The following is a 14,487-nucleotide window of genomic DNA, read 5'->3' as shown; positions in this document are numbered from 1 at the left end:
AACCCAAGTCTGCTACAGAAGTGAGAAGCTTCTTAGGAGTAGCACAGTATTGGAGGAAGTTCATTTCAAACTTTTCCTCAATTGCAACTCCCTTACATGCTTTGACAGGATTGAAAAAGGTGTTTCAGTGGGGAGGGAAACAGCAGAAAGCCTTCGACACCTTGAAAGACAAAATTAGTACAACACCTGTACTAGCACTGCCAGATCTACAGAGACCATTTGAGATACATACTGATGCCAGTGACTATGCCATGGGAGTAGTGTTGACACAGCACGGTAAACCCATATGTTATCATTCAGAGACTTTTAATCGTGCAGTAGTTAACTATCCTACCTATGATAAATAATTGTATGCGTTAGTTCAGAGTGTGAAAAAGTGGAAACATTATTTAATGGGCAAAGAAACAGTAATACATATTGATCATCAGCCACTTAAATATCTACACTCCCAAACTAAGTTGCAACAATCAAGACATTACAGATGGATGGGTTTTCTACAATAGTTTCATTTAGTCATCAGATATAAAAAGGGCATACATAACAAGGTTGCAGACATGTTATCTAGACCCATTATAAGTGCATCTACCATCCTTATGCATAATTCTGTACTACATGAAAGCTACATAGAATAGTATGCTCAGGACATGGACTTTAAAGATGTATATTCAAATTTGAGTCACGGCAAGAGAGTAGAAGAATTGGACTATCATGTGAAGGACCGACTCTTATATCATTGTGGGAAACTCTGCATTCCACAAACTAAGAGAGCAAAGATAATTAGGGAAGCACACACTTCTCTGATATCAGGTCACTTTGGGATAAGTAAAACAGTTGCACAGCTAAAAAGGTTATGTTATTGGCCAAAAATGAATGAGACAGTTTCTAGATATGTAAAGGGGTGTACTATGTGTGCTAAAAGCAAGCCCAGCAATAGAAAACTAGGCTTGTACACTCCATTGCCAGTTCCCTCTCACCCTTGGGAGAGCATTTCCATGGATTTTGTTGGAGGACTGCCCAAATCTAGGAAAGGTCATGATTATCTATATGTTATTATGGATAGGTTCAGCAAAATGTGTATTTTGATACCCTATAGCAAACAGATTACAGCTGAACAGACTGCAAAATTATTCTTTGAACATGTATGGGTTCATTTTGGATTACCCACTTCTATTATATTTGATCGAGACACCCGATTTGTGGGGAAGTTTTGGTCTAGTTTGTGGGAACTAATGGACATCAAATTAAAGAAAAGCATAGCTTTTCATCCCCAAACAGATGGCCAGACAGAAGTAGTAAACAGGACAGTGATCCAGTTACTGAGAGGATATTGCAGCAAACATCCTAAGCTTTGGGATGAGCACTTGTGCTATGTGTAGCATGCTTACAATAGATCCAAACACTCTTCTACACAGAGATCTCCTTTTGAGACCTGCTTTGGTTTCATACCAAGGTATCCTTGGATTTTGTCTTTAGCAAAGATACCATGGTTGAGGGACACAGTGATGTGGACAAAGCCACTAGGTTCATTGAACAGATCCAGGAGATCCACCAGGCAGTACAGGAACAGCTAGAAAGGAGCCAGGCCAAGTACAAGGCTAGGCATGATAAGCATCAGATGGAGCATAGTTTTCAAGTTGGAGACCAAGTCTAGTTGTATATCAGCAAGGACAGAATGCAAGGTGAAGGTAAGAAGCTAAAACCTATCAGGTATGGACCCTTTAGGATACTTGAGAAGATTGGTGAAAATGCTTTTCGCCTTGATCTTCTAGCTTACATGTACATCTACTTAGTCGTGAACACAGATTGCTTGATATTGTTTGAACCTTCAATGATTGAGGACCTTGAAGAGTAGATTCAATTGCCTTCTGTTGATGATCTACTACCAGAATATCTTAATGAGCTGCAGGAAGATACAGTGCTAGACAGAAAGGTAAGGACGACGCATAGTGGATAGGTGGAATACCTCAGAATTGGGCTTAAAGGTTCAAAGTCGATCAATGCGAAGTGGATTGAGGTTGGACAAGTGAGACATCAATTTCCTCACTTATTCGATTCTTAAAAGAAAACCAACTTTTGGTGGTCCAAAAGCTTTTCGGTTGGGAGGTCGTGATCCGAATCGGATCCATAAACGATTGTCATAGAACCATGACTAAAACAGGTCGAACAAATCCTTGAAGAATCCAAAACAGCAATCGAAAACACCCTGAACCAGTGGCCATGGCAGCCAGTGTGGAATGACGAGGACCTCGGTCAAAGCGCGCTGACCGAGGTCCATGGAGACTGTGCAGGATGTCAAAATAGCCCCTGGGAGCCCCGGAATGGGAAAAGGAGTTGATTTTCAATGTTAGTTCTAACGCGCATCGCTGGGCAAACAGGGCTGAAATGGTAGGGCTTAAGCACTGGGTCACATTGGGGAGCCAGAGGACCATGGGTGAAAAAAGGAAAAAGCGCCAATGTACGATGGTGGGACCCATGGCCTAGAAACCGACAGTTTGATCGGGATGTTCTTGAACGGTAAGAGGTTTTTGAGAAAGCGGAGCGATCACAATCAGTGATCGACCCGTGGTAGCGGAGGAGAGAGAAAAACCACCGCGATCGCGCGTTATCGGTCGAGCAAGTCAACCGTACTCGACGTGCGAATGATGATGGATCTGGAGGAGCCCAGATCGGACGGCTGAGATTGCGCTCGATAAACAGAGAAGAATTGACAGGGGATAAAGCCGCGATTTAAGAGGATTTAGAATCTGTTGACCGCCATGGTGGAGAAAGCAATGAATCGGCAAGCAGGCTGGCGCAGTTCCGATGGAGACACGTGGTTACTTCCTGAGCGTTATGCTGACACTGAACAGGGAATTCCAAGAACACGGGCGACAGGCGAATCGACGCAGAAAGAAGAGGAAATGAACAGGTCGAGGATTGAATGACTAAAACCATGAACAGAGGTAGTCGAATGAGGGAGAGATCAGAAGGGAGATTCAGATCGAAGAGTCCAAGTGACCAAGAGAGATAGTGAACAGTGAACCCTAAGAGGAGGACTGAGCACAGAGAGCAGTAAAGCCAAGCAGAGGGGATAGAGGGTCGAGCTGACCACAGGTAGCATCGAGCACTAGAGAGCTTGAAGAATCAAGCCTTCCCATAGAGGAATCTGTCCGGATTGAGCATCACAGTTGGCTCTTTCCACTTTAGACCGAGGGTCACAGAGCAGGTAGGAAGAATAAGAGTTTGCCTACTCCAAGTGGCATGGGGAATCCAAGAACCACCCTGCCAAGCAAAATTTGCTTTAGGAGAACTCATTTTGAGTCCATGTATTGTAATTTCTCTACTCAAAGACATAATAAAACAAGGCCACCACTGAAGCTGGACCAGAGACGTAGCCCTGGAGAATAGGGTGAACTCCTTATTAAAAATTGTCTGTGTCTTTGTGTCTGCTTATTGCATTTCTCTGCTGTCTTTCCATTCAAAATGTTTGTGTATTGGTAGTTTGATCGATCTGTTGTTTCAATAACACAAAACACAAACACCAGCACATGAGTCTGTAATACCTTCTGTTAAATAAATCTTTACTAAGGTCACTCATAGGGTGATTATCAAATCAGTGCTCATGGCTACCAAGTAAGATACTTGTAGACTTCTACTAAGTGCATCTGCTACCTAATTTTCCTTGCCCTTAAAGTTTTTTTTTTAATTCCAAAATCAAATTCACTAATCAAATAGAACCATCTCACATGTTTAGTAGTTAACTTGGGTTGATCAAACAAGTATATCGTCCCTCCATGATCTAACATCAACACAAGCCTTCTCCCATACAAGTAGTGCCTCCACGCCTTCAACACATTCACAAGTGTTGCTAGCTCCAAGTCACGAGTGACACAATTCATCTTGTGCACATTTAATTTCCTTAACTCATAGTAGATTACATGCTCTACTTGCATGAGGACCCCACCTAGTCCTTCCTTCTAGGCACTTGTGCAAACTAGGAAATTCTTCCCTAGGTCTTCAAAATAAGTGCATGTGTGAGCAAGTGCTTAATTTGATCAAAGCTAGTTGTACACTCTAATGTCTATTGAAATTTTACTCTTTTATTTTGTAAAGCTATGATTGATTTTACAATCTTTGAAAAACCTTAAATGAACCATCAATAATATCCAACCAATCCCATTAAGGATCCGACCTCTGTAACATGTCGGGAAGTGGGCCACTCCAATATGGCCTTGATATTTTCTAGAACCATAACTACTCCTTCATTTGAAATGCCATGTCCCAAATATTGTACTTGTGATTGGAATAAAGAACATTAATAAGTTTTGCATAAAATTTATGTTACCATAGTAGTTGCAACACCACCTTCAAGTGCTCTTCATGTTCTTCACTGGTTTTTTAGTAAACCAAAATATCATCAATAAATACTAGCACGAACTTGTCCAAATACTGGATAAGGACATTGTTCATCATGTTGGAAACTATAATAATATTGATATGGGAGATGAATCAATATTATATAAAATTTAATAACTATTTATCCAGTCAAACACATTCAACAAAACAATAATGCATCAATCACATCAAGAATTGGACACGGGATGTTTACATGGAAACCCATAGAAGAGAACACTACAATATTCATTTAATTTTAATGTAAATGCAAGCACCAACTTCAATTTACATCATATTATGTAGACACCAACCTACATAAGGCTCTAATCCCCTTTTCTTTGTAAGAACCTACTTGTTGGAAGCAACAACTCCCATTGTTTGTAGGCATCAACCCCTAGATCTTTACAGGCACCTACCTAAAGGAGACTCTAATCCCCTACTACTCAATTTAAGATTAGATCAACCTAAATTCTCCAATATTTTCATTGCAACACCCTCTCTTCCTCTGGTTTTTTTATTCAAATGGATTTACCTCTGATAAAAGTAACTCCCTTATAATTTTTCACATGGAAACAACTCTTTTTGAACAAATAAATCTTCAACACTCCAAACCAACAATTTTCTTGTACACAACAACTTCATATTCCAACTAATCTATAAGTTCGGCCTCTGCTTAACTCTCCTTTGCACACTCTATCTCATATATGCTTCATACTCTTGACATTTAGCAGTTTCAACCTTTTCCAAGTACTCTTATGCACACAGTCTCTTACTTTATGCCCAATCAGGAACATAACTTATATATTTTTTCTGCAACATCACTCCCTCTCATGAATTTCCACACATTGCTTGTCCACAATAGTCTTTTCACCTTCATTATACAAGAATATGAGACAATTCAAATTCACATTGTTTGATTTCTATTTTATAGACATTGATCTCTTAGATTTGTCATATTCATACTTTAATTGGTCCTTCATTAAGCTTTGACCCTTTTGTAGTTTTGGGTGTTTTTCATTTTTGGCATCCTGAAAATACCAAAATTTCATCCTCATTTTATTAAATTTAGCACCTAAAATTCCAAATTTCTTAGCCATGGCCCCAGAGATTCAAACACCATGGACCATATGACCATGGTTCGAGACCAATAACTTAGGCTCAAATAAGCTTAGCCTCATAGTATTTGCAATATGGCATTTTCCCATTATAATGAAACTCCTACAAGATCTGGTAATCAATCCTTTTCCAATATGTGCTTGGTAATGTGCTCATGGATGTGGTCTAGGCTTGGATATTCATGCCTTTGGTAAAATTTGGGGATCCAATATTCCATCCGTTATCCTTCACATTGACTCTTTGTAATCATATTGCCTCTTGACCCAAATACCCTCACATCTGGATGAATATAGGATTCTGGTATTTGACCCCCACTTTCGTTGACACTAGACTACACCACTAAATGGTTGGATGGTCGAATAATGCTTTTAAACCTTGCATTTAGATAAACCAAGGATCTAGTATTCGGTCCCCACTTCCCTTCACAACGAAATTACATCATTGGATGCCTCACGGCCTGGATAACACATTGGAGTTGATGCGGGGTCCACCTCTACTTCAAAACGTGTGCTAAGTTGTGCATCTGCTCAATATTGTATCTGGGTTTGGGCTTAAGGTGCTTGTTGTTTGCACCTGTGAATGATTGTATAGTTGGATATCCATCATTTAATGGAACCATAACCCATTGGAACCTAAACCAAGTCTTTTTGGACTTAGTCAAATTTGGATTTGGGTTGGTTGTTAATGGCACATACTACATACATCTTTAGAGCATTGAATGCCCAAATGACCTTTTTCCTCCAGACTCCAAAGATTTGACAAAATGCAGAAATATTTTAGCATTGTGAACCCTTACAAAATCAATTCCTAGAACAAATATTGAGGTTTCCACATCATTTTTTATGTCACTGCCACATCATCTCCTTGTCACTTGTCATGCCATGTCACTACCACGTGTCATGACCACAAATGGCCATGTTATAATTTGTGACACGTCATTTCCCCCTTGTTGGCGCTTCCAGAGACAGCCTCAGATTGCTTACAAGAATAGTGCCTGGAACGTCTAGATTTTGTATGTCTCATATGATTCTCAGGAAACTGAAGACATCACATATATTTTGGTATATATATTCATATATATAATAAATAACATGGGTTGAGTCATTTATCTAAAGGCATAAACCATGTATTTCTGGTACTGCTTCACATATACAACTCACTAAAATATATGTATAAACTAGTGGAGGCTGAGTAGTTCAAGGACCTACAGTTTAATAAGCTTTTGCAGAGCAATGAGAGAGGATAAGGAGATAGAGTAACTCATCACATAGAGCTTGAAGCATCAGTAATTCTACACTGATCGCATAGAGCTTGAAGCCTCCAGAACTCTGCACTTATCTGAGTTAAAGGTAGACATAATGGATGAAATAGGATGTGTGTGATGACTCATGGAGCACAATTTTAAAGATATAATATCAAATATCCATACAGGCACATGCATTAGCGAGTCAATAGAAATGAATCTTTAAGAACATATGAAACATTTCTAGCAGCTACGATTACATGAATTCAGAGAGGAAACATGAACATAATGGAATCTAATAGAGGAATAACATATTGTAGTACTCGAACGAGGAATCACCACCATTTCCTTAATATTCTTAAAGATGCATATCATAAATTCATATAGTCTCGAAAATAACATGTAGTTTTTTTCTTTTGTATTCTGAACCTAGTGGAAGTGTTGCTTCCCACTATTTATCTAGAGAGGGGAGCATTGAATAGTAATTACAATAAAATATCTCAATCAAGCCTCAGCTGTCAGATCGACTAGCTGTCTCGGCCTGGGATGGCTCAGTGGCCAAAAAATGACTACCGGAGATTAATTGCTTAAATGATGATACATTATAGGATAACAAAATGATTCAAAAATCAGATGAAAATGCCAATATAATATCTACATACCCATCCATGGGATCGCCTTTGCTTCAGGTTGTTGCTTGCCCAAGGTCTGACCTCCTGTTTCACTCAGCCGATTCCCGTCACTTTTGCCTTTACTGCTCGAATCATTCATTCTTCAAAGCTAGGAGTGGTCAACTATCAGTTTCATGCCATAGTATAGAAGTAGAGGTTGCCTGGGTGGTACTTCGTCTTCCCCCTGCATGGAGCACCATGCTAGATCATCAAGTCCTCTCGAGAATCCATGTCTTCATTTACTCTGTCAGTGTCGACCCCGATTTCATGTCCAAAGGGGCCTTATAGGGTCAACACATGCCAATTTTTTAATGCTCCATCTCCTTTCTTAAATGCCTCAACTATCGACCCACCTCCCCTTTAAAGTTATTCATTACCTTGTTGCAGAGCTATCGCATCAATATTTCCCATTAAAAGTCCTTACGGGATGGGGCATTCTGATCCACTTTATCCCCTTTTGCTTCATGTTACTGGGGGCTATGACCAGGCACTTAGTCCTCGAGTGCTAGGGCCTTTGGGCTCCCCTCTGGGGGTATTTTTCCTTTGTTACATGGAATCCCACATATCGATGATTTTTAATGTTCGCCTTTGGTGCCTCATCCCCCAACATTGCGATCTTTGATGCTCGATGTGGTTTGGCCCACTTGAAAAAGAATAAGGAAGATTTTGTTCCCTCTATAGCTTGCGACCGTTGAATGCCGATTTGGCCCACCCGGGATATCGTAATCGGTGATTTCATAACATCGCCTTTAATTGCACTCTTTGATACTTGCGATCGTCGATATGCTAGATTGTTTGTTCTACTTATCTCATGGTTCTTCACTTTCCCTGTGACCACTGGCTAGCCCCCTTATCGGAGGTCCTTTCTCAGCGGATCGCAATTGGGGTTTTAACCTTGATGTAATAACATGCCTCAACCTGCAAACGCTGATTTGTGATCTCTAATGTGACGTCATCCTCTGCCACGTGGAACTTCCTGAGTGGTGACATGTGTCACTCGGATATGCCCTCTTTCGACCCTTGAAAATGCCAGATATACATGCCACATGTCCGTCGTACTACCACGTCATGCTGACATCAGCACCACCATGTCTTTACCAGATCCAATAATACTTCTCCACGTGGCCTCTTGGAGGAAAGAGAAAAGGGCCCGCCTTCCCTTGGTTTTGTGTTGATTTCCTTTGTTAGATGTTTTTGGCCCTTTCCCAGTGATTTGTACTATCGGTTTAAATCCTAGCATTTTTCATCACAAGTGAAACTTTGTAAGGGTGTCATTTGTTTTATCACTAATTGTGGTGCGTTGATCTTGCACTGTTATGATCGTCGACATGCCATGTCGCTGGAACCTTAGATATTTGCGATCGTCGATATGCGGGATCGCTAGAACCTTTAGTTTTCCACACTGCCTGACCTGCTAATTCACCCCATCGATATAGGATCCCGAATATATCGGACATCTGACCTGTGATCTGCCGATATGACATGTGCCATGGATTCCTCGGTCGTCGATATGTTGATATGCACTATCAGAGCTCGGCTACATGAAGTGTCGATTGCCTCATCACCTAATCCGCGGATTTGCAATATGCTCTCAGACCTTCAATCTGCGATAAGCTGATATCAATGATCATTGATTTCTAATTGCTGATGCACTCCCCTGCTTCTGCTTTAGAAAACTCCGATTTGCGGGATCTAGGATTAAACTTAAACATTTTCCTTTGCTTTCTAGTTTTCAAGGGTAACTTTCAACCTACTCTAACTTTTGATTCTAGAGTCCATTTGGGGAGTTCCATATACTATTGGAAAGCTAGTTCCGAGCATTATCCATTGGATGGTGTCTGATTTAGCTTTGAGTGCTTTTATGGCTTGGAGGCTAGCTCCAAACATCTCTATTATTTTTCCCTCTTTGTACAACTAGAACTCTCTTTTCATAACATAACAACATGGGCTCCACCTGGGGACGGGGCATTGAATTGCAATGCATTGAGAACCTGCATACTGTGAACTTCTCTTTTGGGGATGGAGTCTTTTCTAAATTAAAGATAATTTTGTGAAAATGGAATTTTCAATAGAAGCAAGAAATTTCATATAATAATTACAATGCACACACTAGTATTTACAATGGTTGCAAGACAGGTACCTTTAATTCTGAAAATAGAGTTTGAGGAAATGACCATTGACTGGTAGTTCTAATGATTCACCGTCCAGATTTTTGAGCAGAGACGTATTATTTCCTTTCTCTTCTGAAATTTTAAAAGGGTCTAACCAAAGTGAATCGAGCTTTCCATGTTTTCATTTTTCTTCTCATAGGATGTCCCATCAAAGAACTAAATCTCCTGGTTGAAGAGGTCGATCCTTGGCCTTCTTGTCAAACAAGGATTTCATCTTCTGCTGGTAATTTTCCAATTTAGCCCCCACCTATTCTTTGATTTCATGAAGTTTGACCAGTTGGTTTATCCTTCATGTCAAAGCGCTTGGCTCTTCCTCAGCTTCCTGTAGTAAATTTTCCACTGGCATTGCCAATTGGATTGGGAAGATTGTATCCTTTCCATACGCTAGCTCGAAAGGCAATTTTCTAGTGGATTGTTTAGGAGTTACTCGGTTCGCCCAGAGTGAAAACTTGAATTGTGTATCCCAGTTCCTCTGATTCTCGGTGATGGTCCTCTTTATCACTCTCACCATAGTTTTGTTTGATGACTCAGCTAAGTCGTTACCTTGAGGAAAGTAGGTAGTGGAGTGTCTGATGATGATATTGAGTTTCTGGCAGAAACTGGTGAATTTTACCAATTTAAAGACTTGAGCATTGTCAGTGATAGTTTTGATAAGACAACCAAAGAGAGATAATATTTTCTCCTCCATAAACTTGATTACCACTGAGTCTGTGGCGTTTCTGGATAGGATGGCCTCTACCCAATTGGTGAAATACTCTGTGGTCGTTAATATCCACTTGTGTTGGCCACTAGAAGGTGGGTTATTTCTCTTATGAAGTCTGGTCCCCACTGTATGAAGGGTTCTTCCACATGCACTGGAATTAGGGGGAGAGGAAAAAGTTTTACCCTCAGCAAACACTTGGCACTTCTAACATGACTTGACCTGGGAATGAACATTTCCAAATAGCGTAGGTCATTAGAATCCTAACTTGAGGATTTTGTGAGCTGTGGTCTTCCAGTTGTAATGGCCTCCACAGACTCCTCCATGAAATTCCTCAATCACTTTATGAGTTTCGCCTTCTACCAAACATAACAACAAAACTCCCACTAGGTCCTTCCAATAGAGTTGACCATTGGATATGATATACTTTTGAGCTTGTAGTCTCAAAGTTTTGTATTTGGATTTATCCAACCCTAGTGGGCACCTCACGAATTGGAGATAATGGATGATATTATTATACCAGGATGATCTCACATATTTAGCATAGATATTTTGGTCTGATGTTTTAATCCCATTCTACTGAACCTTTGTTTTGCCTTCCTCTGTTATCAAATTTATCCGTAAAGCTTGGAAATTAGATTCTGATAAAACCTTGGCCAAACCTTGGCCTTTTATGAGCTTAGTAGGCTTTATTTCTAACTCATATTCTTGTATCTTTTCTATCCACCTACCCCTTTTTCCTTCACTGTCTCCTTGCACAAGGATGTCCTTGACCAGTGTCCTTGGGACAAATGCTATGATTTCTTATTGTAGCACATACACTCGAAATCCCTTCAAAGCCTCGAATAGTGGATAGACTTGTTTCTCCAAGATGTTATATTTCAGCTCAGCATCCCTCAGGACTTGGTTGAAGAAGTCGATGAGTTGTTCATAACCAACTTTATTCTTTTGTAGCATAACAATAGCAATAGTATGCGGAGAAGCAAAATAAAAGATATAGAAAGGCATTGAGTAGTCAGGGTTGACTAGTACCAGTGCTTTGGCCAAAGATTCTTTAATTCTAGTAAAATAATATCGAGGCGCAGGGCTCCACTTGACTTCATTTTCCTTTTTAGCATATCTGTAATACCCTTCACTATTTTTGCATATTTAGGTATGAACCTCCTCAAGAAATTGATTCTCCCCAAAAAGGCTTGGACCTCTTTCTTATTTCAAGGTAGAGGAATGTGACTGATAGCTTCGACTCACTTAGGATCCATTTTCACTCCTTCTTGTGCTACTATTTGTCCTAGTAGCTTCCCCTCACTCAAGGCAAAGTATGATTTCTTGGGGTTCAAAGATATTCCATACCTCCTCCATTTCTCGAAGTTGAGCTTCAAGTGGAGGATGTGTTCTTCATCAGTCTTAAAGAAGACTGTGATATCGTCAAAATAGACCACTACAAAATTGTCTTTCTCCCCTACAAAAGCTATATCCATAGCTCTCTAAAATGTGGCCCCTACATTAATAAGACTAAAGGGCATGCGAGCATACATGAAAGTTTCCCAAGGGGTGGTGAAAGCAGTCTTCTTCTGATCATCAGGGTGGACTGCCACTTGGTTGTAACTAGAGAACCCATCCATCACGGATATCCTGACTGACCCAACCACCTTCTGCAATATGTAATACATCTTGGGCAGTGGGTATTTTTCTTTCAATGATGTCCTGTTAAGGTTCCAAAAATCTACACATAGCCTTATTTCTCCATTCTTTTTTCAGACTGGGACTAAGTTGGCCACCCACTCTGAGTACCTTAAAGGCACTATGATTTTATCCTGTAGAAGTTTCCTCACTTCTTTTTCAATGTAGGGGAGTAAGAGTGGATTAATCTTCTTGAGCTTATGCTTGCATGGTTTTATTCCACTCTTTAAAGGAATATTATGTTGTATGATGTTAGTATCAAATGCTTTTAAGTCCTCATAAGACCAAGCAAAAACATCCTTATAGGTTTTGAAGAGATTTAAATACCTTTTTTTATATTGCAAGGGGATTCCTTTTGATAATCTAACCATCTCGGGTTATCCTTTGAGCCAATATTGCAATCTTCTACTTGTTCATCCATCTCCGAAGCCATTGGTTTTGAGGATACATCATCCTTATCAAATAATATTTCTAGTGGGACTAGCCCACGAGGAATGGTATTCCCTTTTAGTTGTATAATTTTATGTCCAGCCACTGTGTCTTCCCATGAAGTGGGTTCTTGATCTACCTCTTTTTCCTCTCCTTGATCAATGGTTGAGTTGGAGAACTCGTCAACTAATTCGATAAATCGTTTGATCTGCTCATCATCCTTGAAAACCTATCAGTGCTTGACATTATCATGTATAGAGGGTCTGTATCTGACCTCCACCTTGTACATGAGAAGCAGATTTTGAGGGGGTTTGAAATTTATTGCTCCTACAGCAAGGGAATTAGCCATTTTGTTTCCTTCTTTGGGTAGAAATTGGATATTAAAGGCCAAGAATAAGTTATCAATCAAATCCCATACTTCTCTTCAATAAGTCCTCAATCTGGGGTGTTTAGCCTGGCACTGATTTCTGATCTGCTTTACAATTAGCTCGGAGTCTCCATGCACAGTTAAGAATTCAATATTCATATTCCTTGTTGTTTGTAGCCCGAGGAGAAATGCTTCATACTCTACCATGTTGTTGCTTTCCTCAAACTCCAACTTAAATGAGAGGGGTATCAGGCTGCCCTCAGGAGATACCAACAATACTCCTGCTCCATTTCCCTCTTTGGAATTCACTCCGTCAAAGTATAATTTCCGCACTTTGTTTGCATCTATGTCCTGGTGTTCTAACTGCATCGTTAGGTGTACTGGTGTTTCTTCTAAGATTGTCTCATCTTCTTCTAGGAGCATATAGGAAAGGTTGCTTTCTTTTCCATATTGTTATCACTCCTTCAGACCTCCAAGGTTGAGGAAGAGTCTAGCTGAGGTAACCACAGACCAACCTTTTGACTATTAAGATGCAAAATTCCTTCATCTTCAAGCAAAGAGGAAGCTATTGCATGCTAACTATTATCTTGTGTATCAAAGTGACTAGCTTCTTTAGACTGTTGTTGAAGGGGGAAATCAGAGAAGGCTTCAATGATTTCTTCATCATCCATACATTTGATATCATCAATACTTTCAATATATGCTACGAAACCTTCACTATACTCACAGCAGCTTTGTAAAGAAAGATAAGACTTCATATAATGTTTGGAGAAAACATTATGGAAATGTTTTAGAGAACATAATCTTCCTTCTGGTAACCCTTCATACCATACCCTAGCTTTATCTTCAAGGGTAGCCATAAACAACTTCATGAGACAGTCCTCAGTGAATTCAAATCTTAGTCTACATATATGTACATGAAACCTTACTAAATGCATAGTAGCATCATATTCTTGTTCATTTTTAAACATAGGAAGATTTGTAAACCAGTCAACATGAGGCATAGGATTTGGAAATCCAGGGATCTGAGATCAATCCATAGGAGCATACTTGGTATTTCTTCTTGCAGTAGAACTCATCTTGACAACAATGAAGTCACCCAAAAGTTTTTCAAACTACTCATTCTTGAAAAGTGGAGTCGCCATGAAGTGTTGATTTTCTGGATCTTTCAATCAATGGAGTCACCAGGTGAATGGTACAGCCTTCCTATGTGTCCGACTGTTGTTCAACATCAACAATTATATCTAAATCATTGTCATTCTTTCCCGAGAAATATAGATCTTTCTCTCCCTGGCAACAGTGCTAGTATGTTATCACTCCTTCGAATCTCCAAGGTTGAGGAAGAGTCCAACCAAGGTAACCACAGACCAACCTTTTGACTTGGTAGCTAGCCGTACCAAGCTAGATAGGGATCTCTCCAAAGAATCACAACCAAGAGGGTTGGATGGGTTTTAGGCTAGGTATAAAGTGCAGAGATTGTTTTGATTTGATTTGATGGGGTTGTTGGATGAGGATTGGGTCAAAGAAGCTAGGTCAGGGAAAATAATATATGATTGTAGACATTCAAAGGGGAAAGATAGGCAGAAGGATTAACACTTAAAAGGTTATTTAGCGATATGGTTTACGACTGATGAGGAGTTAGGAAGGGCATAGGAGATGTATTCTTCCTAAACTGAAGAAAAAAATGGACAAATTATGATAACTTTCCCAAAACAGAGCATGAGAAAACGTATTCT

This window comes from Pinus tabuliformis, chromosome 4_1 (assembly GCF_031772625.1).
Source record: "Pinus tabuliformis cultivar Carrire ecotype Pingquan chromosome 4_1, CPIR1, whole genome shotgun sequence".
Taxonomy (NCBI): Eukaryota; Viridiplantae; Streptophyta; class Pinopsida; order Pinales; family Pinaceae; genus Pinus; species Pinus tabuliformis.
Note: the sequence above shows the minus strand (reverse complement) of the source record.